We start from the raw sequence: 23,610 nt of genomic DNA on the forward strand, positions 1-23,610 counted from the left end.
ATCAGTTCTTCGGAATGCCGAGGACTCTGATTTGTTTTGAGGTATGGGAGAGCCACAAACACTGGCAGATGAGGTTTCTCTTAGCCCAGAATTCTGGGACCCACAGACACAGAGATGTGATCAGAGTGTGAGACAATGGCGCATGGCAATGATGTGCCGAGTATGCCCACGATGGAGGAGTCACTTGCCAGAATTCTGACGCCCTCATTTGACTCACTTCCTTCTATTGAAATCAGTGGGGAAGCAAACAAGAATTTCCTCCTCACCCCCTCCATGTCTGGTTCCACTGAGAATGGAGCCGGTGGTGAGATCTTCTACAGTGGTATTTCCCGGGAAGCTCAAAACGCTGATGGCTGTGAGTTGTTTATTGTATCATCATGTCCAGAGGTGGTGACTTTGGAGGCTATTTGGAACTTACTTGGTGACTTCAAGAGTTCTTGTAAAGCTCTTAATGCTAAGATGGACTTTTTCTCCACTAATTGACATAAAAAATAATCCAAATTTCAGGAACAAGTTACTGAAATCAATACTAAAATTTCTAAAGTTGAATGATTTTAGCCTGAGACCCTAAGAAAGCATCCCAACTATTTTCTTTAAGTAATGTGCTTCTTTCTGAGGTCCCTCCTTCACTTCCCTCATTTTCCTTACCTCCTTGGACAATCAGAGCTACCAACAAACTTGATATTTAAATTTCCAAAAGGAAAATATTTTAAGAATTAGCAGCCTGAATGCTCAGCCCTTACGGATCCGGGAAACTACAGACCGGTTAGCCTGACTTCAGTGCCAGGAAAAATAGTGGAAAGTGTTCTAAATATCAAAATCACAGAACATATAGAAAGACATAGTTTAATGGAAAAAAGTCAGCATGGCTTTACCCAAGGCAAGTCTTGCCTCACAAATCTGCTTCACTTTTTTGAAGGAGTTAATAAACATGTGGATAAAGGTGAACTGGTAGATGTAGTGTACTTGGATTTTCAGAAGGCGTTTGACAAAATTCCTCATGAGAGGCTTCTAGGAAAAGTAAAAAGTCATGGGATAGGTGGCGATGTCCTTTCGTGGATTACAAACTGGCTAAAAGAAAGGAAACAGAGAGTAGGATTAAATGGACAATTTTCTCAGTGGAAGGGAGTGGGCAGTGGAGTGCCTCAGGGATCTGTATTGGGACCCTTACTTTTCAATATATTTATAAATGATCTGGAAAGAAATACGACAAGTGAAGTAATCAAATTTGCAGATGATACAAAATTGTTCAGAGTAGTTAAATCACAAACAGATTGTGATAAATTGTAGGAAGCCCTGGTGAGACTGGAAAACTGGGCATTGAAATGGCAGATGAAATTTAATGTGGATAAGCGCAAGGTGATGCATATAGGGAAAAATAACCCATGCTATAGTTACACAATGGGGGTCATTTTCCAAGGAGTTACCGCGGGTGATAATTCCACTAACAGCCATTAATGTGACTTGCGAATGCAAATTTTTAATTTTGTATTCAGGGGGAGGAGCAAATGTAAATTTTCCAGACAGGCCTGGAGAGAGAGAGAGAGAGAACCTTGCTATAGTGCCTCCTCCCTAGACAGGTATTTGTATCCCTATGGGAGGCCCACCTAGTAACTCGAGGTGAGGGTTAAGTTTTAGTATAGGGGTGTAGGGGCCACTTTGACATTCAATGTGAGATGTACGAACAGAACAGTGGTCTCTTGTGAAGATTTGCTGGCCTTCGGAGTGAGGAAACTCACTCCAAGATGAGATTTCGGCAAGGTTCTCTCCACCTAGCTTGAGGGACTCGCTACCTGGGTAACATCAGCCTATGCAAGTCCGAGGCTTCGGCCTAGTCCTAGCCGGCAGATCCCCAACAGAGCAAGTAAATGGGGGCCAGGGGGTATCCTGGACCTGTAATTTTTCTGAGACGGTAGAATCGAGATTTAGTAATTTTTTTTTTTTGTCATTTTGAGTTATTTTTCTTAATTATTTTTTTCACGTTTTTTCATATGAATGAAACAAATCAAGCCGAAATTCAGAGGGAAAAAACCTCTCGAAAATGAACCAAAAATAAAACCAAATATTTTTTCCCTTCACATTCCTAGTGTGCACTTTACAAGTGAAATATGGACATCAACAAATGCCTCACACTTTTCCTCTCTCTGACAGTACACTGTTGGGACCTGGCTGAGGTAGGGGAAGACAGCAGTTCCACAGGGGCTGGAGCAACAGGACACAGATAGGCTTTGTTGCATACTCACCTGGCAAATGGTTTCCTTACCTCTGCCAGTATTTTAGCAGCTATTAGAGAAATGCTGGAGAGCTAGCAGCTGGATCAGAGAGCCAGAAGTCTTAATGTAGGGTTCTTTGTCAAAGGCAATGGCTCTAATATGGTAAAGGCAATATCCAACGGGGGATATCAGGGTGAATGATGCTTTGCTCACTCCCTGCACCTAGCAGTGAAGGAGGCCCTGGGCTGGTGTCCAGAGACCCAGAGCTGCATGGTTTACTAGAGTAGTGTAGAAAAATAGCTGGGCACGTCAATGTGAAGGCAGGGGATCATCTCCTTGAAAAGCAGGAGGAATTAGAGATGAATCACAGGTATCACATTATAGATGTGAGTTCTCGCTAGAATTCAACCTACAGGATGGAGCAGCAGACACTCCTGCAATATCTGTCTCGGGAAATAGAGATAAGTATGCAGGCTCCCCTATTGCATCATGATTGGTCAGCCATGAGATATCTTGTGAAAATCCTGAAGCCCTTTAAGGATGTTACAGAGGAGTTGAGTGCCACAAGTGCCACCTTGGGAGAAATCCCAATAATAAACATCCTGTTAGAAAAGTTGGAGTGCTTTCGACAGGAAGGGGCAATGAGAGATGAGATGCTGCGCTGTTTGGTGTCCTTGGAAAAGCAGTAGACATAGAGACTAGGACCTCTGACCTCACACCCCACATACATGCTTGCTACATTATGTGATCCAAGTATGAAAGGGAGACTCGCACTGCAGGCCAACAATCTGACACATATGAAGAGCATGCTGACACAGGAGGTCTGTCAACTAGAGTGCTAGAAATTAAGCAGAGGAGGGATGTAGCGCAAGAGGAAACACCATCATTGCTCAGGTCAGAGAGTAGTGCAAGTCAGAGCAGCACCCTGTCATTGCCACTTAGCACTCCCTCCTGCACAGTAAAATGAAAACAATCCTCATTCTGTCCCAGCCGCACATTTTACTTTCAGAAATTAGCGCCTACCCAAAGGTAGGCGCTAATTTCTTCCGGCACCGGGAAAGTGCACAGAAAAGCAGTGTGCACCCTCAGACTTAATATCATGGCGATATTAAGTCGGGGGTCTTGAAGATATTAAGTCAGGGGTCTTGAAGAGTAAAAAAAGTAAAAAAAAAAATTGGAAGTCGGCTGGCAGCTGTCGGGTCAAAAACCGGACGCTCAATTTTGCCGGAATCCAGTTTCCGAGCTTGTGGCTGTCAGCGGGCTCGAGAACCGACGCCGGCAAAATTGTGCGTCGGCTGTCAAACCCGCTGTCAGCCACTGCTCCTGTCAAAAAGGAGGCGCTAGGGACGCGCTAGTGTCCCTAGCACCTTCTTTTGCCCGTTTCTACTGCCGGGCCTCATTTAAATACTGTATCGCGTGCATAGGCGAGTGGCTTGTGCGCGCGCCGGGAGAGCGGGTGTTCGCCCGCTCTCCCGCGGACTTTACTGAATCGGCCTTTTAGAAAGAGTGGCTGAGTGCTATCTCTTCTGCCCACAAACAAATGTCCAAAGCAAAAGAGTGTTTTCCATGACAGGAAACATCATAAGCTCTCATTGCTCCAGGCTGTCACCACACTTGACGAAAAAGATAGTTTTCCTTTTAATTAATCTGCCTTTCCTTGGCTTTCCAGATTTGCCATGCGAGTACAAGACAAATGAAAGGAAATTGAACGTCCTGTAGCTGGCTGCTCTGACTATCTGCCAGCTATGCGTCAGTAACAGCAATGAGGCTACAATCCAGCATCCAGCAACATCCAGTGACTGACTGACTGCATCTGCCTGCTGTGTCCCCAACACTGCCAGCTGGGCCACTTGTCAAGGACCACAGTGGTGCTGCCTCCCTGGCCTGAATAATCAGTCGAAATGCCACAAAACGTCAACGCTGATTCCTGCTGTGTCCCCAACACTACCAGTTGGACCACACTTCAACAAACACACTACTGCTGCCTCCCCAGCCCAAAATTACAATTACAAAAACTGGGTTGAGCCTCATGCGAGCATGTTTTAAAATCCACTTACATACCCACATAAAAGCCAGCAAATTCCTAGGAAAAATAAGCGAAGTATGTTTTTTTGAGCAATCTCTTAAAATTAGGCACATACCTATGCACAGGAAGTTTATTTTAAAATATAAGCGCTCAAATGTGCACATGATTTAAAATTGGTGCGTATGTCCAATCGCACGCAGATCCGCACAAGTATGGGTGCACATGCACTTGTTTTATAACTAGCCTGTATATGTGTGCATATCAACAGACACATATCAGAACAAGTTAAGGAATCCAAAGAAAGAACACAAAAGACATTAAGACAGAGACAGAAAAAAGGAAAGTCAACAGAACTCAGAGACAAAACGAATAATGGAGAAGAAAATATTGAAAGAGACATATTTACCAGCTGTAGGTTCTCATGGGACAGGAACACTAAAAAATAAAACGTGCACACAAAAAAATCAAAATTCTTTTAAAATAGATATAACAGCATATAAGATAAATTATAGAAACAATAGCAAATGTTAAAGTAAGAAGAACATAAGGTACTTATCCAATATACTGTAGTCTAGTAGAAAAAGTAGAAGAATTAGTTCTGATTTAAAAGAAAAGTGTTAAATATTTGGTGAAGTTTGTTGTGGTTACAAAAATTGAATGTGATATCTTTGTTGCCAGTGTTTTTAATTGCTTTCCAGAATAAATTTAAAAGGAAGAAAAAGGATTCAAATTTATTATTTTATTATCGCATATTGCCCTTTCCTGTTAACCCTGCTCCCCCTCCCTACTTCTGGGAGACTAGATTGGGTACCCCATTACTCCAGACCCAACAGGGGAGAGGATATCTGATGGTAATCCTGTGAGAACATAGCAAGTCCATTATCCTCAACCCCATCTTACCACCGGTCATACCTGCCACTAGCAAGAAGGGGTTCCACTCACAGGGGTTTACAAAAAGAAAGTTTAGAAGCACTCTCTCAAATCATGTGGCCTGAGCTAAATTCATGTAGTGTTTTCTGATTGTCCATGTTAGCCAGTTTGTGTTACTCTGTTGTAAAGACTTGAGTGTTTGAAAGCCGCAGATAAGCGAAGTTTACCTGACCACCCACTTGGTGTTAGGTATAAAACCTCCAACTCATAGGGTGGCATATATGTAAAGTGAGTGTTCTTACCTGCTTTCTGTAACTATGCCAGCAACCATGCCTTGATCACCTTACAGTCTTATAACTTGCTCGTATCTTAGAAGAGTATTCATCCTTTACTCCATGCTGCTGTCGATAATATAGTAACATAGTAATGAAGGTAGATAAAGATCAAATGGTCTTCCAGTCTGCCCAAAAATGTGCTTATGGTAGTAACTGCCATTCTATGCAGGTTACCACAATGCCTCTATTAAGGGTAGTAACATATTTATTTTATTTTATTTATTTTTAATTTTTATATACCGACATTCTTACATCCAATGTAAATAATACCAGTTTACATTAAACAGAATAGCAGGAAATAAATTTCCATAGTCTAATACAAAGAACATTTCTAATTAAAATTATTAACAAGCGAAAAGAAAAGGTAAAGAATTAGAATAAAGTTTAAATAAAAGAAAAATATAAAAGGATTTTTTTTTGTTTTGTTTTGTTTTTTTACAAACACAAGGGTTGCACGAAGGGGTGCACAAAGGGGAGGGCCCCTTTGTCGCGCCCCTTCGGCGCGCGACGCCTGATGGTGAGGCGCTCTTCTACAAAGCCTGAAGGAGGAAACATAGCTTTCCTCCTTCAGGCTTGGCTTGATAAGCCAGTATCTTTGTTCCAGAAACCAGTTGAGAAGGTCATTTTCCTCCTTACTGAATCAGATGTTTTGAATCCTGGATCTGGGCTAGGGTGTCTCTGTATTATTTTCTACCTTCATCATTCATTCCTTCCTGTCATCTCCTCCACTTTTGCTACATTCCAACTCTTTCACTTTTTCCTCTCCTTTACCTCACATGCACACTTTTATGCAGAGATAGTCAATCCCTTTTTTGCTCTGTCCTAACTCTATCCATAGACAAATACTCCCCTCTAGCAGCTCAGAGAGAAAAGACACATCAGATAGATGAAGAAAATCTGAGTCTTTCTCACACTAAAGAAGAAAAATACAAGTCAAAAAGAAAGAAGACAGTAAAGAAATAGGCACACAAGATACAGAAGAACTAGATAGCTTCTTACCTTTTAACAAACATGACTGTGAAGGTCTGGCTTTTAGACTTTTCAGGAGGAATGTAAGTTCCCTTGATATTTTGGAAGTTTCAATTTGTTAAAGCACCATGTAGTATTTTTACATATTCTTAACTTCTCAAGCCTGTCCTTGGATCCCTCCCCCTCCTCACCCAGAGCCTGTCAATAGGGATGTGCATTTCTTTGAAACAAATGGATAATCACAAAAAAAATGAGCCTAATTTAATTTCATTTGTGAACCTCTGAAACAAATGGAGGGATTCCTTGAATTTGAAAAACAATTTTCATCTCGTTTGTTTATGTTTCCTATTCAAATCTATGGCACATTCAAGTCTGCTGAGCAAAAACAAAAAAAAAACCTGGAAACTATAGCAATTAACATTTGCCTGTGTGACTCACAGCCTTGTCTGAGTCAAGGCAGGAAAGTTGACAAGGAGGCCAGAGAGAGGACAAATCTTGGTGCAGCATCTTTTTAAATAGGTTATAGCTTCTGTGAGGAAGTTCCCCTAGGTTACCTCTTAAACCAAAGGGGACCAGGCTAGGCGCCTGGTCCCCTTTAATTCCCCTTGTGAGAGAGAGCTCTCTGGGCGGGGTCCAACAGGGGAAGAATAAGAACTGGGACTCAGGTGGGTTAGATAGACCAGGCCAAGGTCTCTGGGAGGAAGGCAGCTCCTGTAAAGTAACACTGCCCAAACACTGAGCTGTGCTGAGGCTGAAATGTGAGCACTGAGGGAAATAGTACTGAAACTGTGAGTAATTGAGTACACTGTTCTGAAGGGAAGACAAGCTAATGTGTGATTGTGAAGCTGTAATAAAGATAAGTGTTTTAAGAAAGGCTGGCCTCAGATTGCATTTGTGTCTCCAGGCCTGGGGGGATCACCGCTTGGCCCAACACTCCTATCTGGAACAAGTAATGCTGATGTAGTCCTGCTGCAAAGTCTGAACATCATCTTCAACAAGCTCTATATTTCCTCTCTAGCAGCTGTTAGGAAGGAACTATTTTGAGAAGATCTTGTACTACATATGTGATATTTGCATGGTCCTGCCCAGGTCGCCTCCTCTATTACAATAAGCTGCTTTGCATGTGATTTGCATGCATGAATAATGCTACTGCATGCAAAGTAGTTCCCTTACTAGCCAATTTGATGCGATTTTATCACAGCCAACAGAGAAAGTGGTCAGCAGCAATAAAATAAAACCTCTTGGGAGTTTGATAAATGTAATGTTAGAGTCCCAGGACTCTAATACAGGTTCCAAGGCTCCCGCGTTACAAAAATAAAAAAGTGGTGTGGAAAAAGAAAAGTTGAGCAGGGGTCAGGGCTGACCCGCAACTCAACATGGAGCCACTGACTCCTCAAAGTAAAAAATAAAGCTTCAGTTCACACACAGCAACAACCCCCAAAGGCAAAATAAAATGCATTCTGGATCAGTGTGATACCCAGACCCTAATAGTAACATAAACTCATTGGGGTATTGTACTCCCCTGGGCACTGACTGCTCTCCCTCCCAGGGGTATCACCTAAAATTATTGGGGTTCAGTAGGAATAACCCCCTCCCTCCTCCTCCCCCAAATGTATCAAAACACATATTAGGTCTCAGGGAGCCCTCCCTACCCTCCAGGCAATTCCCACCCCTTGATCCACCCCCTCACATCCCCCAAACCTTTAAAATTAGAAGATGGTCCCACGATGGAGCCTGAGAAGTGACCTGACCTTGACCCAGTCATGTGACTGTGGCAAGGTCCAGGGATCAGATCTAGGACATGTGGACTAGGTCCAATATCTGGATCTTGCTCCTATCAAGTGATAGGCACCAGGTCATGTCAGCACCATTTTGTAAAATGGCATTGACTGGGTCAGGTTCTTGGGGGCGCCCTGGGCCCCATTGCTGGACCTTCTAGTAATTTTTTAAATTTGGTGGTTGTGGGAGGGGGTCAGGGGTGGGGGGTGCTTGCAGTGGAGGAGGTGGAGTTTGAAGGATTCCTGAATCCCAATGATGTCTTTTGATAAATTTGGGGGGTGGGGGGGGAGGAGAAGAGGTATGTTGGTACCCCCACTGAACCCCAATGATTTATTTGGATGATAACTTTAGGGGGTAGGAGGATGTTCTGGGGGCACTATACCCCAATGAGATTATATTACTATTACTATTGGGGTGGGATGTCACCCTGAACCCCAATGCATTTTATTTTAACCTTTGGGGGTGGGACGGGGGCCATTGCTGTGCATGAACTAGAACTTTTTTTTTTTTTTTTTCACTTTGAGGAGTCAGGGCCACCTCAAGTGCTGGACCTGGGTTGAGCTGAAAGTCAGCCCTGATCCCTGCTCAACGTTTCTGGTTGCCACAATGTTTTTTTTTTTAGCAATGGCACTTCAAGGTGATCGCAATCCCTTGGGGTTAGGGCCACCATTGCATCTAAAGGGCTGCTAGTTGCATTCTTGTTTTCTTGTGATATTTGACTGAGAGACAAAGAGAATGAGCCATAGTCCTTCAGATAATAGAAGGACTAGGGGGCACTCCATGAAGTAGCACATTTAAAACTAATCAGAGAAAAGTTTTTTTTCACTCAATGCACAATTAAGCTGTTGAATTTTTTGCCAGAGAATGTGGTTAGTACTTTTAGTATAGCTGAGTTTAATAAAGGGTTTGGATAAGTTTTTGGAAGCAAAATCCATTAACTGCTAATAATCAAGTTCACTTAAGGAATAATCACTACTATTACTGTCATCAGTGCATGGGATCTACTTAGTGTTTCGGTACTTGTAGTCTGGATTGGCCATTGTTGGAAACAGGATGCTGGGCTTGATGGACCCTTGGTCTGACTCAGTATGGCAATTTCTTATGTTATGTTCTTATGTTCTTAACTGCAAAGCTTTTAAGGAGGAGGGGCCCCACTATTGCCGTCATACCACTCCCAACAGTAGTGGGAACCCCCACAAATACATCATGGTTTAATGCATCCAGGTGGAAGCTCTTGGTTGTGTTTTACAGTTTTTTTGAGTGTGGAAGGAATCAGTCAGCACTAAATGCACATAGCACTCACACTCTATGGGGCGAATTTTAAAAGCCCTGCTCGCGTAAATCCGCCCGGATTTACACGAGCAGGGCCTTGCGCGCCGGCGCACCTATTTTCCATAGGCCTGCCGGCGCGCGCAGAGCCCCAGGACTCACGTAAGTCCCGGGGTTTTTTGTCGGGGGCGTGCCGGGGCGTGTCGGGGGCAGGGCCGATTGACGCGGCATTTTGGGGGCGGGACGTGGCGTTTCGGGGGCGGGCCCGGGGGCGTGGTTTTGGCCCGGGGCGGTCCGGGGGCATGGCCGTGCCCTCCAGAACCACCCCGGGTTGTGTCTCGGTGCGCCAGCGGGCCGCTGGCACGCGGGGATTTACTTCTCCCTCCGGGAGGCGTAAATCCCCAGACAAAGGTAGGGGGGGGTTTAGATAGGGCCAGGGGGGTGGGTTAGGTAGAGGAAGGGAGGGGAAGGTGAGGGGAGGGCGAAAGAGAGTTCCCTCCGAGGCCGCACCGATTTCGGAGCGGCCTCGGAGGGAACGGAGGCAGGCTGCGTGGCTCGGCGCGCGCTGGCTGCCCAAAATCGGCAGCCTTGCGCGCGCCGATCCTGGATTTTAGCAGATACGCGCGGCTACACGCGTATCGACTAAAATCCAGCGTACTTTTGTTTGCGCCTGGAGCGCGAACAAAAGTACACGAACGCGACGTTTTAAAAAATCTACCCCTATATGTATGTGTGTGCATGTGTGTGACTATAATGGCAAACACATGAGCAAATAAAATGAATATATTTTTTTCATTTGTACCCTTTACACTGGCTCCAGGATAGAATACAAAATACTATCCATTCTACAGAAAACAATATATGAAAATCAAACAAATTAGCTAAGTGCATCCATAAAACTACACTCACCAAAGAGAAACCTATGCTCAGCCAACAAAGGGCTTTTAAAAACCCCACCTGCTCTATCCAAACAACTGACAGCTACTCGAAAGAGAGCCATAACCCTAGGTAGTCCCAAACTCTGGAACGAACTCCCAATCGAACTTAGAACTCAGCTAAACTCAAAAACATTCAAAAAAGAATTTAAAACCTTGCTGTTCACCAAAGCATACCTTAATAACCTTTGATCTGGCAGACAAATCTACCCCTGACTGCAAGTAAGATGTATAGTTGGCCTTCTGATTCATGTTTAAAAAATCATCATCAGACTGTTACTTAAAGAAGCGATCTAGATAAACAACCACAGGAACCTTTTTTGGAAATTTTGTTAAATATCATTCGATATTATCTAAACTACCTACAATGTGTTAAAAACCAAATGTTATTACTTAAATGTATCTACGTTATCCTTTTAAGTCTAACAACCTAAAGATCCATTAGCAAATCTGTTACATCAAATCAAATCTTTGTAAACCGTTGTGATGGAGAAACCGAACGACGGTATATAAAACTCGATAAATAAATAAACCAAACCAAACCAATGATTGTAACCTATAAAATGAATGAAAGAACAAAAGATATTTTTTGACTCTGCATGTTTCTACTGTCAGGTTTTCAGGATGTCTACAATGAATATGCATGAGATAAATGTGTATATATCAGAGACTCAGTATATGCATGTTTATTTCATACATCTTTACTGTGAATATCCTAAGAAACCCAACTGATTGGGCAGTCCCAAGCAAAGGTTTGAGATGTATTGTATTAGTACACAGCACAATATTGGCCAGGTATTTTTATCACACAATTTTGGTAGGTCATCAGTGGTAACTTACCAAAATTATCAGACTTTAGTGTATCAACCCAAGTTGTTGGAGTTTAACATAATATGCTTCACAGCTGGTTATTTTTTTTTATTCGATATTGAATTAAAAGTACACTATGCCTGGGAGCAAAATTAAATGTAGTGAAGTGGTTTTCAATGAAAAAAAAGGAATCCTTTGCAACTTACTATGAAATATTGCTGAAAATTACTTAAATGCAGCAAAAGAAATTATGACAAGAACCACAAAGGTTGAGAACAAAACCATAACCTCTTCATTTATTCTATAAAAATGTGTTACTACAGGGTGTATGTGTGTGCTGTGTGTAATACATTTTTAGAGACAAAAACAAACCTTTTTTAATTTATGCATCAACAATGGTAGATTTCTGCCATCAGCTGTATAATTATAACCATTTAGAATTATTTTCATTTAAGAAGTTAATGTTGCACATGTTTTCTCCAGAGCTGGATGAGGATAATTTGCAACAGAAATAAAATTACTGGAAATAGATCACAAATGTTGTCAAGAAACAGATTAACTGATTGCATTAAGTATAATAATGCTTATTTTTGCTAACACATTTTCCAAGGTGCACTCTGAAATGCTTCCCTTGGGATTTGAGAGTACTGAGAGTTTTGGAAAGTTTATAAGTAAACAGTCATAGATATAGTACAGTATGAAATTATATTTACTAAAATTCCTTCTGCTAGCATTGAAAAATAGTGTTGTAGATAATTCTAGTCATGACTTATAGTAATACAATTGCTAACATTCATACTAAACACAGTCAAATTATTAGCCTAAAAGTTATTTTAAAATATTCAGCACAATTCATTGTAAAATTATTAGTTCAGCATCCTTGTATCTATAATTCTGGCTTTAGAGAATACTATGGGGCAGATTTTAAAACCTGCACGCGTGGCCTACCTTTGTGCGTGCTACCCAACATGCACAAATGTACGCTCGATTTTATAACATGCGCGCGCAGCCGCGTGCATGTTATGAAATCCGGGGTCGGTGCACGCAAGGGGGTACATACTAGTGCACCTTGCACGCTCCAAGCCCTAGGGGAGCCCCGATGGCTTTCCCCGTTCCCTCCGAGCCATCCATTGCTCCTACCATGTGACAGGGGCTGGCCAATGGCACTGATAGCCCCTGTCACATGGTAAGGGCAAAGGGCCATTGGCGCCATTTTGATTAGTGGAAGCTGATGGCCCGAGAGGAGGACATCGCTCCCAGGACACCCGCTGGACCACCAGGGACTTTAGGCAAGTTTTGGGGGGATCGGGAGGGTGGGGGATTGTAAATAATTAGATTTAAAGGGTTGGGGTGGGTTTGGGGTTTTTTTTTCCTCTGTGCCCTTTCTTTCCCCCCCCCCCCCTCAAAATGATAAGAAAACCACATGAAAATTGCATGGGGTTTTCCTATCATTTTCGGGGACCCTTGATACATGACTGATTAGAAAATATCATACGATATTTTCATCCATCAGAAAAACGATGCACATCTCTAGTAACTCCAGCATGGGTTATTTTTCCCAATATGCATCACCTTGCACTTACCCACATAAAATTTCATCTGACATTAGGATGCCCAATTTTCCAGTCTCATAAAGCCCTCCTGCAATTTATCACAATCTGCTAGCGATTTAACTACTCTGAATAATTTTGTATCATCTGCAGATTTGATTACCCCACTCATCGTATTCCTTTCCAGATCATTTATAAATATATTGAAAAGCTCGGTTCCTAGTACAGATCCTTAAGGCACTCCACTGTATACACTTTTCCACTGAGAAAATTGTCCATTTAATAGGGATGTGAATCGTTTTTTGATGATTTAAAATATCATCCGATATTTTTTAAATCGTCAAAAATCGTTAAAGAGTGCGATACAATAGAAATTTCCCCGATTTATCGTGAAAAATCGTTAATTGGGTTTGTGTCCACTAACGGGAGTTATTTGGGGGGAGGGCGGGAAAACCGGCACACCAAAACAACCCCTAAACCCACCCCGACTCTTTAAAACTAATCCCTTGCCTTCCCCCCAAACCCCCCCTCCCAAACCCCCCCCCCCCCCCAAAAAAAAAACGTTTTAAAATCACCTGGTGGTCCAGTGGAAGCCCCAGGACCAATCGCCCACTCTCGGGCCATCGGCTGCCACTAATAAAAATGGTGCCGATGGCCCGATAAAAAAAACCCACCCCGACCCTTTAAAACTGACCCCTTAGCCTCCCCCACCCTCCCAACCCCCCCCCCCAAAAAAAAACGTTTTAAAATTACCTGGTGGTCCAGTGGGGGCACGGGAAGCAATCTCCCGCTCTTGGGCCGTCGGCTGCCACTAATAAAAATGGTGCCGATGGCCCTTTGCCCTTACCATGTGACAGGGTATCCGTGCCTTGGCCGGTCCCTGTCACATGGTAGGAGCACTGGATGGCCAGCACCATCTTTAAAGATGGCGTCGGCCATGCCCGCGCCATTTTTAAAGATGGCGCCAGCCATCCAGTGCTCCTACCATGTGACAGGGGAGAGAACTGCAGTGGCTGATAATAAAACTATTATTCTTCCTGAGCTATACATTGACTTTCTGCATAACATTCTGAGCCAATTTCACAAGTTTAAAGTTTCTTGAAAAGTGACTATATTCAGATAAGTGAACTCTATGCTGTATTCACAGGCGTTAATCATAGACAGCACCGGGAAAGTGTACAGAAAAGCAGAAATAACTGCTTTTCTGTACACTCTCTGACTTAATATCATAGTGATATTAAGTCGGAGGTCCCAAAAATTAAAAAAACCCAAAAACTTAAAAAAAAAAAATCTGTCCGTCGGCCCACAGGTTCGAAAATGGATGCTTAATTTTGCCAGCATCTGTTTTCTGAACCCATGGCTGTCAGCGGGTTTGACAACCGACGCCGGTAAAATTAAACGTTAGTTGTTGGTCCCGCTGACAGCCACCGCTTCCGCTAATAAGGAGGTGCTGGGGATGCACTATAGTCCCTAGCACCTCTTATTAGCGCCCGGCCTCCTTTAAATAGAGAATCACGTGCCCAGGAGAGGTGCCTGGGCGCGCGTTGGGAGAGCGGGCACTCAACACGGAGTGCTGGCTCTCCCGCACTTTATATTAATCGGCCTGTTTGTTAGAAATGCCCTAGGCTTACACACTCATCATACAGTGCCTAGAAAATTGGTTTGATTTCAGTGAAAACTCTTTACAGAAGCTGTGCTCACAACTCAACCGAGGCAGATCTCTTGAACAAGACAATCTGTTGCTTTGAGTACAAAACTGTACAATCAAGTAGATGGAGATAAACTATTTACAGAAATGCTCACACTGAATGATATATTGCTGACCTTAAAGAGTTTGACAAATAATGCTGCATCAACACTATGGCAGCAGCAACAAGAGCACCACAGTCACTAAAATGTATCTAAGATATAAGTACAATTGTTTTCACTGCTGTGAAAAAAGTGTCACGCTGTGAGGCTCTGAACTTACTTAAAATAGTGCCGCATGTTCTTGCTTTTGTGGAATGTATCAGTATTATGAAGAACTTGTGGTCTGATGAAAGGAATCAGCTGCAAGTGAATATGGTGAAAGCTGAGCTGTTTCTGCACTTCAGCTATAAAATGACATCTACAGAATTTGCTGGTTTTCTGAAGCTAAGAACAACTAAGATCCTTTGAAAGCAGTAATAAAGGAAAAGAAATATAAATTCTGTATCTGCTGTGGATAAAACACCTTGAGGGTGCTACTTCTCCTCCCATTTCTCCTCCTAAGCTGGGTACCAGATGGGTTTCCTCTGGTACACAGTTCCGCCATGGATAAAACACTTTGAAGGTGCTGGCTATTTCTCCTGGCTTCTGTTTCTTTGCTAAGTTGCGTACCAGATGAGATTCCTTTCCTCAATACACAGTTCTGCTGAGGATAAAACACCTTGAGAGTGCTGCTATTTCTCCTCTCTCCTGTTTGTCTGCCTAAGCTGGGTACGAGATGGGATTCCTCTTCTCAGCACCCAGTTCTGACATGGATAAAACATCTTCAGCGTGTTACTTTTCCTCCTTTTCCTCATCTAAGCTGGGTACCAGATGGCATTCTTCTCCTCGATATTCAGTTCTGCTGTGGATAAAATCTCCTGAATGGGGTGCTAATACATAATCAAACAAAGTCTCTGCTTTTTTCATTTCAAAAAAGAAGAAAGGAACAGAAATATAAATGTAAGAAGTAGTTATCTTGAAAGTGCCACTTCTTCTCCTCTCTCCTGTTTTTCTTCCTAAACTGGGTACTGAATGTTACTTCTCCTGTTTCTCTGCCTAAGTTTTTGTTAGATAATTCTTATGCAGATGAAGTAAAATGTTTCAGTCTAACAAGAATCCTGTGATTGCAATGTAATCTTCAGTATTAAGTTATTCTGAAGTCCATATTCAGCTATTTTGCAGCTAGGCTAGCTCCAACTAACTTAGCCGATATATTCTTAGCCTATATATTAAACAGCATGGCCTCACTACTGAATATAACAGTGTTTATCCAGCTAACGTTAGACTGGTGTATGGGCCAACCAGAGTTAGCTGGATAAATTATCCAGCTAACTCAGTTCCTTCCAGTTACACCCCTGGAATGCCCCTGATTTATCCAGCTAAATTTTAGCTGCATAAAAATTATTCCAGCTAGAATTTAGCTGAATATTTTCCCAAATATTCATTTAGCTGGATCACTTCTGAGTGATCCAGCTAAGTGCTTCTGAATATGGACCTCTCTATGTTCTATGTAGCTTCACAGTTAAGTACTAAGGCAACTGCATTTTCTTCTCTTGGTCTGAAGTTATAGTACAGCCTAACCAGATATGTTATTTAGAAAAGTAGTTAAGATAGGGCTATTTTCACAAGCTTCTCATGGTTATATTTATTATTATTTGGGTTAATTTTTCATTTTCTATGAATAATTTATGCTGGCTAATTTATATTTATTATGTTTGAGAATTAGTTTTATTGCTTTATATTCTCATTGTTTTTACTATATGAATGTTTTTGATTGTTTTAAGTTTCTACCATACATTGGGATTTGATGTAAGATAGGTTATAAATATAAAGATGATTGAAAAAACTGATGTACAGTTTATTTTTTGTTATATGTAGGTGAACCTGGAAGATGTGGTAGGCCTGACTGACAAACTGAAGAGTAGTAAATCACCTGGACTGGATGGTATACACCCCGGGGTTCTGAAAGAACTAAAAAATGAAATTTCATATCTATTAGTACAAATTTGTAACCTATCATTAAAATCATCCAGTGGACCTGAAGATTGGAAGATAGCCAATGTAACCCCTATATTTAAAAAGGGATCCAGAGGTGATCCGGGAATCTATAGACCGGTGAGCTTGACTTCAGTGCCGGGAAAAATCATGGAAACTGTTAAAAAGAATAAAATCACAAAACATTTAGGGGCCAATGCAATAAAGTCACATAGAAAGCGGGCGCTGAACAATCAGCGCCCGTTCTCTTAATGCACGCATGGTGCACCTAAGGGGGGCACCATGCAATATTTAAATGAGGGGGTTGCATTAGCAAGGAGGTTCTAGGGTATCTTGCGTGACCCTAGCGTGTCCTTTCTAATGCGAACCCAATCGGTTTTGAGACTGCCGTACACCAGTCACAAAAACCGATGCAGAGTTTATCAGCGTCGGTTTTTCTTACCGGCGGACAGCCACGGAAACCAATACCGATAAACCTGGCGTCAGTTTTTGTGACTGGCGCACGGCAGTAAGGTAAACCGATGCTGATAAACTCGGCGTTGGTTTACCTTACTGGCGGACAGCCTCAGAGACCAACGCTGATAAACCCGGCATCAGTTTCGAGACCGGCATACGGTAGTAAGGGAAACGGATGCCGAGTTTATCGGCATGTGTTTCCCTTGGCAGCGGGCAGCCAGGAAAACTGACGCTGGTAATCCCGGCGCTGGTATTCATTACTGTTCGCTGCTGAAAACCAACGCCGCGTTTATCTTTCCACTGCTAAGGTAAACCGATGCCGATAATCTTGGCATTGGTTTTTAATGGTGAACGGTAGTCATGAAAACCAACACCGGGTTTATCGGCGTCAGTTTCCCTGGCTGTCCGCCACCAAGGTAAACCGGCGCCGATAAACTTGTTGTCGGTTTTCGTGATGGCTCCGACTGTCAATTTTTTTTTTACTTGTATTTCTTTTATTTGTCATCTTTTTTTGATGTGCACAGCTATTAACACATGATAGTGAAATGTGCATCGAAGATACACATTTTTTTTTTGCATCAGGAGTGAATGCCTAATAGCCTCACATGCATTTGCATGTGAAGAGCGCTATTAGATTCACTCCACCTTGGATGCGTGTTGAATATTCTCAAATCCCCTTATTGCATTAGGGGGTTGATTAGCATCTATTCTACCCACGTCTGACTGCAGGTTAATGATACACTCGGCTCAGCGTACCGTATTGCATCACCCCTTAGATAGACATGGTTTGATGTGACATAGTCAGCACAGATTTACCCAAGGGAAGTCTTGCCTCACAAATCAACTACATTTTTTTGAAGGGGTGAATAAACATGTGGACAAAGGTGAACCTATAGATGTGGTGTATTTGGATTTTCAGAAGGCGTTCAACAAAGTCCCATATGAGAGGCTTCTAAGAAAACTAAAAAGTCATGGGATAGGAGGTGATGTCTTTATGTGGATTGTAAATTGGTTGAAAGTCAGGAAACAGAGAGTAGGATTAAATGGTCAGTTTTCACAGTGGAAAGAGGTAAACAATGGAGTGCCTCAGGGTGCTGTATTTGGATCGATGCTTTTTAATACATTTATAAATGATTTGGAAAGGGGTACAATGAGTGAGGTGATCAAATTTGCTGACAACACAAAATTATGCACAGTAGTTAAATCTCAAGCAGATTGTGATGATTTGCAGGAGGACCTTGTGAGACTAGAAGATTGGGCTTCCAAATGGCCAATGAAATTTAACATGGACAAGTGCAAAGTGATGCATATAGGTGAAAATAACCCTTGCTCTAGTTATACAATGTTAGGTTCTATCTTAGGAGTTACTATCCAGGACTGCCGCAGCACACTGAACTGACGATTTCAATGTGGTATCTACTATGATGCCTAGATCTCTTTCTTGAGTGGTAGCACATAATATGGAGCCTAACATTGTGTAACTATAGCATGGGTTATTTTTCCCTATATGCATCACTTTGCACTTATCCACATTAAATTTCATCTGCCATTTCGATGCCCAATTTTCCAGTCTCACAAAGTCTTCCTGCAATTTATCACAATCTGCTTGTGATTTAACTACTCTGTACAATTTTGTATCATCTGCAAATTTGATTACCTCACTCGTCGTATTTCTTTCCAGTTCATTTATATATATATTGAAAAGTAAGGGTCCCAATACAGATCCCTGAGGCAGTCCACTGCCCACTCCCTTCCACTGAGAAAATTGTCCATTTAATCCTACTCTCTGTTTCCTGTCTTTTAGCCAGTTTATAATCCACGAAAGGACATCACCACCTATCCCATGACTTTTTACTTTTCCTAGAAGCCTCTCATGAGGAACTTTGTCAAACGCCTTCTGAAAATCCATGTACACTACATCTACCAGTTCACCTTTATCCACATGTTTATTAACTCCTTCAAAAAAGTGAAGCAGATTTGTGAGGCAAGACTTGCCTTGGGTAAAGGCATGCTGACTTTGTTCCATTAAACCATGTTTTTCTATATTTTCTGTGATTTTGATGTTTAGAACACTTTCCACTATTTTTCCTGGCACTGAAGTCAGGCTAACCAGTCTGTAGTTTCCTGGATCGCCCCTGGAGCCCTTTTTAAATATTGGGATTACATTAGCTATCCTCCAGTCTTCAGGTAAATGGATGATTTTAATGCTAGGTTACAAATTTTTACTAATAGATCTGAAATTTCATTTTTTAGTTCTTTCAGAACTCTGGGGTACCGGTCCAGGTGATTTACTACTTATAGATTGTCAATCAGACCTACCACATCTTCTAGGTTCACTGTGATTTGGTTCAGTCCATCTGAATCATTACCCATGAAAACATTCTCCAGTACGGGTACCTCCCCAACATCCTCTTCAGTAAACACCGAAGCAAAGAAATCATTTAATCTTTCCGCGATGGCCTTTAATATGGAAGAGGCTAATTGGTTGTTATCATACCACCTTGACTGGCACATAGTTGTAAAACACATTGGGCCCAAACAGAGTGAAAATATATCTACTGCACCGAAAGCCAAGTGTTTCCACACCTATTGTACCGGACAATGTATGGAGCTAAACACTAGCTAGCTAGCAGAGATGTGAATCGGTACCGGACTCGTTTCTGGTATCAGGTTCGTAGAAATCTTTGTTTCCCGCTGTTGTGAACGCTTTTTTTTTTGGCTATCCCGAGTCAAAAAAACCCCCCACCCCGACCCTTTAAATCAAATTATTTAGAATCCCCCACCCTCACGACCCCCCTCAAAACTTTTCTAAAGTATCTGGTGGTCCAGCAGGGGTCCCGGGAGCGATATCCCACTCTCGTGCCATCGGCTACCAGTAAACAAAATGGCGCCAATGGCCCTTTGCCCTTACCATGTGACAGGGGCTATCGGTGCCATTGGACGGCCCCTATCACATGGTAGGAGCAATGGACGTCCGGCACCATCTTAAAAAATGGCGCGGGTCGGACCGGGTTGTATGGTCTAGCCCATATGATTTTGCCTTCTACATAAGTGACTAGTTGGAATTTGCAAGGGTACTTTAGCATGCAAGGTCATATGAAGGGCAAATCTTGAGCCTAGTGAACAGTTAAGACAAAAACCACACAATGAAATGAGCTACCCAGAAATTATATTTTTCAAACCAGTAACCACTTTATTAGTGAAGAAATGTATTCAACTGTTTCAAATAAATGCAATCTCTTTGGTTATCACATTCTACAAGGACAACATAGCAAATAGTGCATATCATTGTAAATGAACTGAACAGCGCATTCTGTGTAGACCTGTACATACATTGTTTGAAATAAAATCATTAAATATACAAGCTTAGCATCTTATCCTTTTGGCACAATCATGATTACAGCAAAGAACATAGAATATGGAAGTGGTACCCCCAATAGCTATAGTACAAATCTACAGCTGGAGCTGACAGCAGCCTTACCATCAGGCTGATTTAAAAAAACCCAAGGGAGAGCTGGGCTCCATGTTGAGGGCCCACTCTTCCAACACGCGCCCAGGCATCTCTCCTGGGTGCCCAATTCTGTATTTAAATTAGGGCCCACGTTAATAAGGAGGCGCTAGGGACACTAGCGCTTCCCTAGCACCTCCTTTTTAGCAGAAGCTGTGGCTATCAGCGGGTCCGACAACCGATGCTTAATTTTACCGGAGTTGGTTTTCGAACCCGCTGACAGCCACACTATGATATTAAGTCAGAGAGTATACAGAAAAGCAGTTTTTTCTGCTTTTCTGTACACTTACCCAGTGCCATCAATGGTTAACACCTGCCTTTGGGCAGGCGTTAATTTCTGAGAGTAAAATGTGAGGCTTGGCCACACATTTTACTTTCAGTATTCCGGGGAAATAACTAACAGGCTCATGTGATGAGCGCTATTAGTTTCGGGGTGGTTGGCCATGCGTTTTCCATGCGCTATTACTACCCTTACAGTATAAGCGGTAATAATAGCGCGTCTAAAACACGCAGCCAAACGGGGGCTAAATGGTGCGCTCAGCTGAGCGTACCATTCTGTATTGGCATGTATATGATGACAAGAAAAAAGTCCCAGACAGTCCATGTTGAAATAGTGCACTGAAAGGGGGGACAGCCTAAGGGCCAAGGCATCAGAGTTCAAGAGAAGGCTATAGACAGTCCATATTGAAAGAACACATTCAAAGAAGGTACAGTCTAAGGGCTAAAGCAACAGTTAGTAGGACCAGGACTAGATAACGCAATGTGCTGGCTGAGTACCAGATGAAGGCACAGCAACATGGAGGCAGCAGAAGCATGAGCTGAGATGAGATGAGAAACAGCAGCATGGAGGCAGCAGCAGCAGCAGCATGAAATGAGTTGAGATAAGATGAGACAGACTCCAGCATCAGGAGCGGAGATGAGACATGATAAGACGAGGAAGCATCTGGATTGTGACTGGATGCCGCATCAAGGAGGCTAAAAAATGAACAGAGTATACAAGAGGGCTTTAGAGCTAGGCAGCAGGACCACAGTGGCAGGCAATAAACCATCCATTCTGCTAGTTGGCACAGGAACTCTGTAGAGAGGACAAGCCCAGTAGACTTCTTCCATCTAGCCAGCACAGGAACTTTGTAGTGAGGATGGGCCCAGCAGGCTTCATAAGAACATAAGAAATTGCCATGCTGGGTTAGACCAAGGGTCCATCAAGCCCAGCATCCTGTTTCCAACAGAAGCCAAAACCAGGCCACAAGAACCTGGCAATTACCCAAAAACTAAGAAGATCCCATGCTACTGATGCAATAAATAGCAGTGGCTATTCCCTAAGTAAAATTGATTAATAGCCATTAATGGACTTCTCCTCCAAGAACTTATCCAAATCTTTTTTGAACCCAGCTACACTAACCACACTAATCACATACTCTGGCAACAAATTCCAGAGCTTTATTGTGCGTTGAGTGAAAAAGAATTTTCTCCAATTAGTCTTAAATGTGCTACTTGCTAACTTCATGGAATGTCCCCTAGTCCTTCTATTATTCAAAAGTGAAAATAACCGAGACACATCTACTCATTCAAGACCTCTCATGATCTTAAAGACCTTTATAATATCCCCCTCAGACTTCTCTTCTCCAAGCTGAACAGCCCTAACCTCTTCAGCCTTTCCTCATAGGGAAGCTGTTCCATCCCCTTTATCATTTTGATTGCCCTTCTCTGTTCCTTCTCCATCGCAACTATATCTTTTTTGAGATGTGGCGACCAGAATTGTACACAGTATTTAAGGTGTGGTCTCACCATGGAGCGATATAGAGGCAATATGACATTTTCCGTTCTATTAACCATTCCCTTCCTAATAATTCCTAACATTCTATTTGCTTTTTTGACTGCTGCAGCACACTGAGCCGATGATTTTAAAGTATTATTCACTATGATGCCTAGATCTTTTTCCTGGGTGGTAGCTCCTAATATGGAACCCAACATCATGTAACTACAGCAATGGTTATTTTTCCCTATATGCAACACCTTGCACTTGTCCACATTACATTTCATCTGCCATTTGGATGCCCAATCTTCAAGTCTTTCAAGGTTCTCCTGTAATGTATCACAGTCTGCTTGTAAATCCATGTTGACAATGTTCCATTAAATCATGTCTTTCTATATGCTCTACGATTTTGATCTTGAGAATAGTTTCCACTATTTTTCCCGGCACTGAAGTTAGGCTCAGTGGTCTATAGTTACTCGGATCAACCCTGGAGCCTTTTTTTTAAATATTTGGGTTACATTGGCCACCCTCCAGTCTTCAGGTACAATGGATGATTTTAATGATAGGTTACAAATTTTAACTAATAGATCAGAAATTTCATTTTTGAGTTCCTTCAGAACTCTGGGATGCATACCATCCGGTCCAGGTGATTTGCTACTCTTTAGTTTGTCAATCTGGCCTACTACATCTTCCAGGTTCACAGTGATCTCGTTCAGTTCGTCTGACTCATCACTCCTGAAAACCATCTTTGGAACTGGTATCTCCCCAACATCCTCATTAGTAAACACGGAGGCAAAGAATTCATTTAGTCTTTCTGTAATGGCTTTATCTTCCCTAAGAGCCCCTTTAACCCCTCTGTCATCTAATGGTCCAACCGACTCCCTCCCAGGTTTCTTGCTTTGGATATATTTTAAAAGTTTTTATTATGAGTTTTTGCCTCTATGGCCAATTTCATTTCAAATTCTTTCTTCGCCTGTCTTATCAATGTTTTACACTTAGCTTAACAATGCTTATGTTTTATCCTATTTTCTTCAGATGGATCCTTCTTCCAATTTTTGAAGGATGTTTTTTTGGCTAAAATAGCCTCTTTCACCTTACCTTTAACCATGACGGTAATCGTTTTGCCTTCCATCTAGCCAGCACAAGAACTCTGTAGAGATGCCTGGCCAGACTTGTTAGTACAACTCTTCTTATTTGGCATTCAATGCCACCTCCTCTGCTGCCTCATGGCCCTTTGCCATAACTTGGCTTGCCACTTGGGGGGAGCATGTCTTTTGAGGGCCTACCCCCTCAGGCAACTATCAGGCCAGGAACTGCTGCAGGGTGTCAAGTCCTGTGATGCTGGGTTATCCTTTGAAGGATTTGCGTGAGGACATTGGTCATAGTGTTGATTGATGAGGCCAGCATCATT

The sequence above is a fragment of the Rhinatrema bivittatum genome, chromosome 5 (assembly GCF_901001135.1).
Source record: "Rhinatrema bivittatum chromosome 5, aRhiBiv1.1, whole genome shotgun sequence".
Lineage (NCBI taxonomy): Eukaryota > Metazoa > Chordata > Amphibia > Gymnophiona > Rhinatrematidae > Rhinatrema > Rhinatrema bivittatum.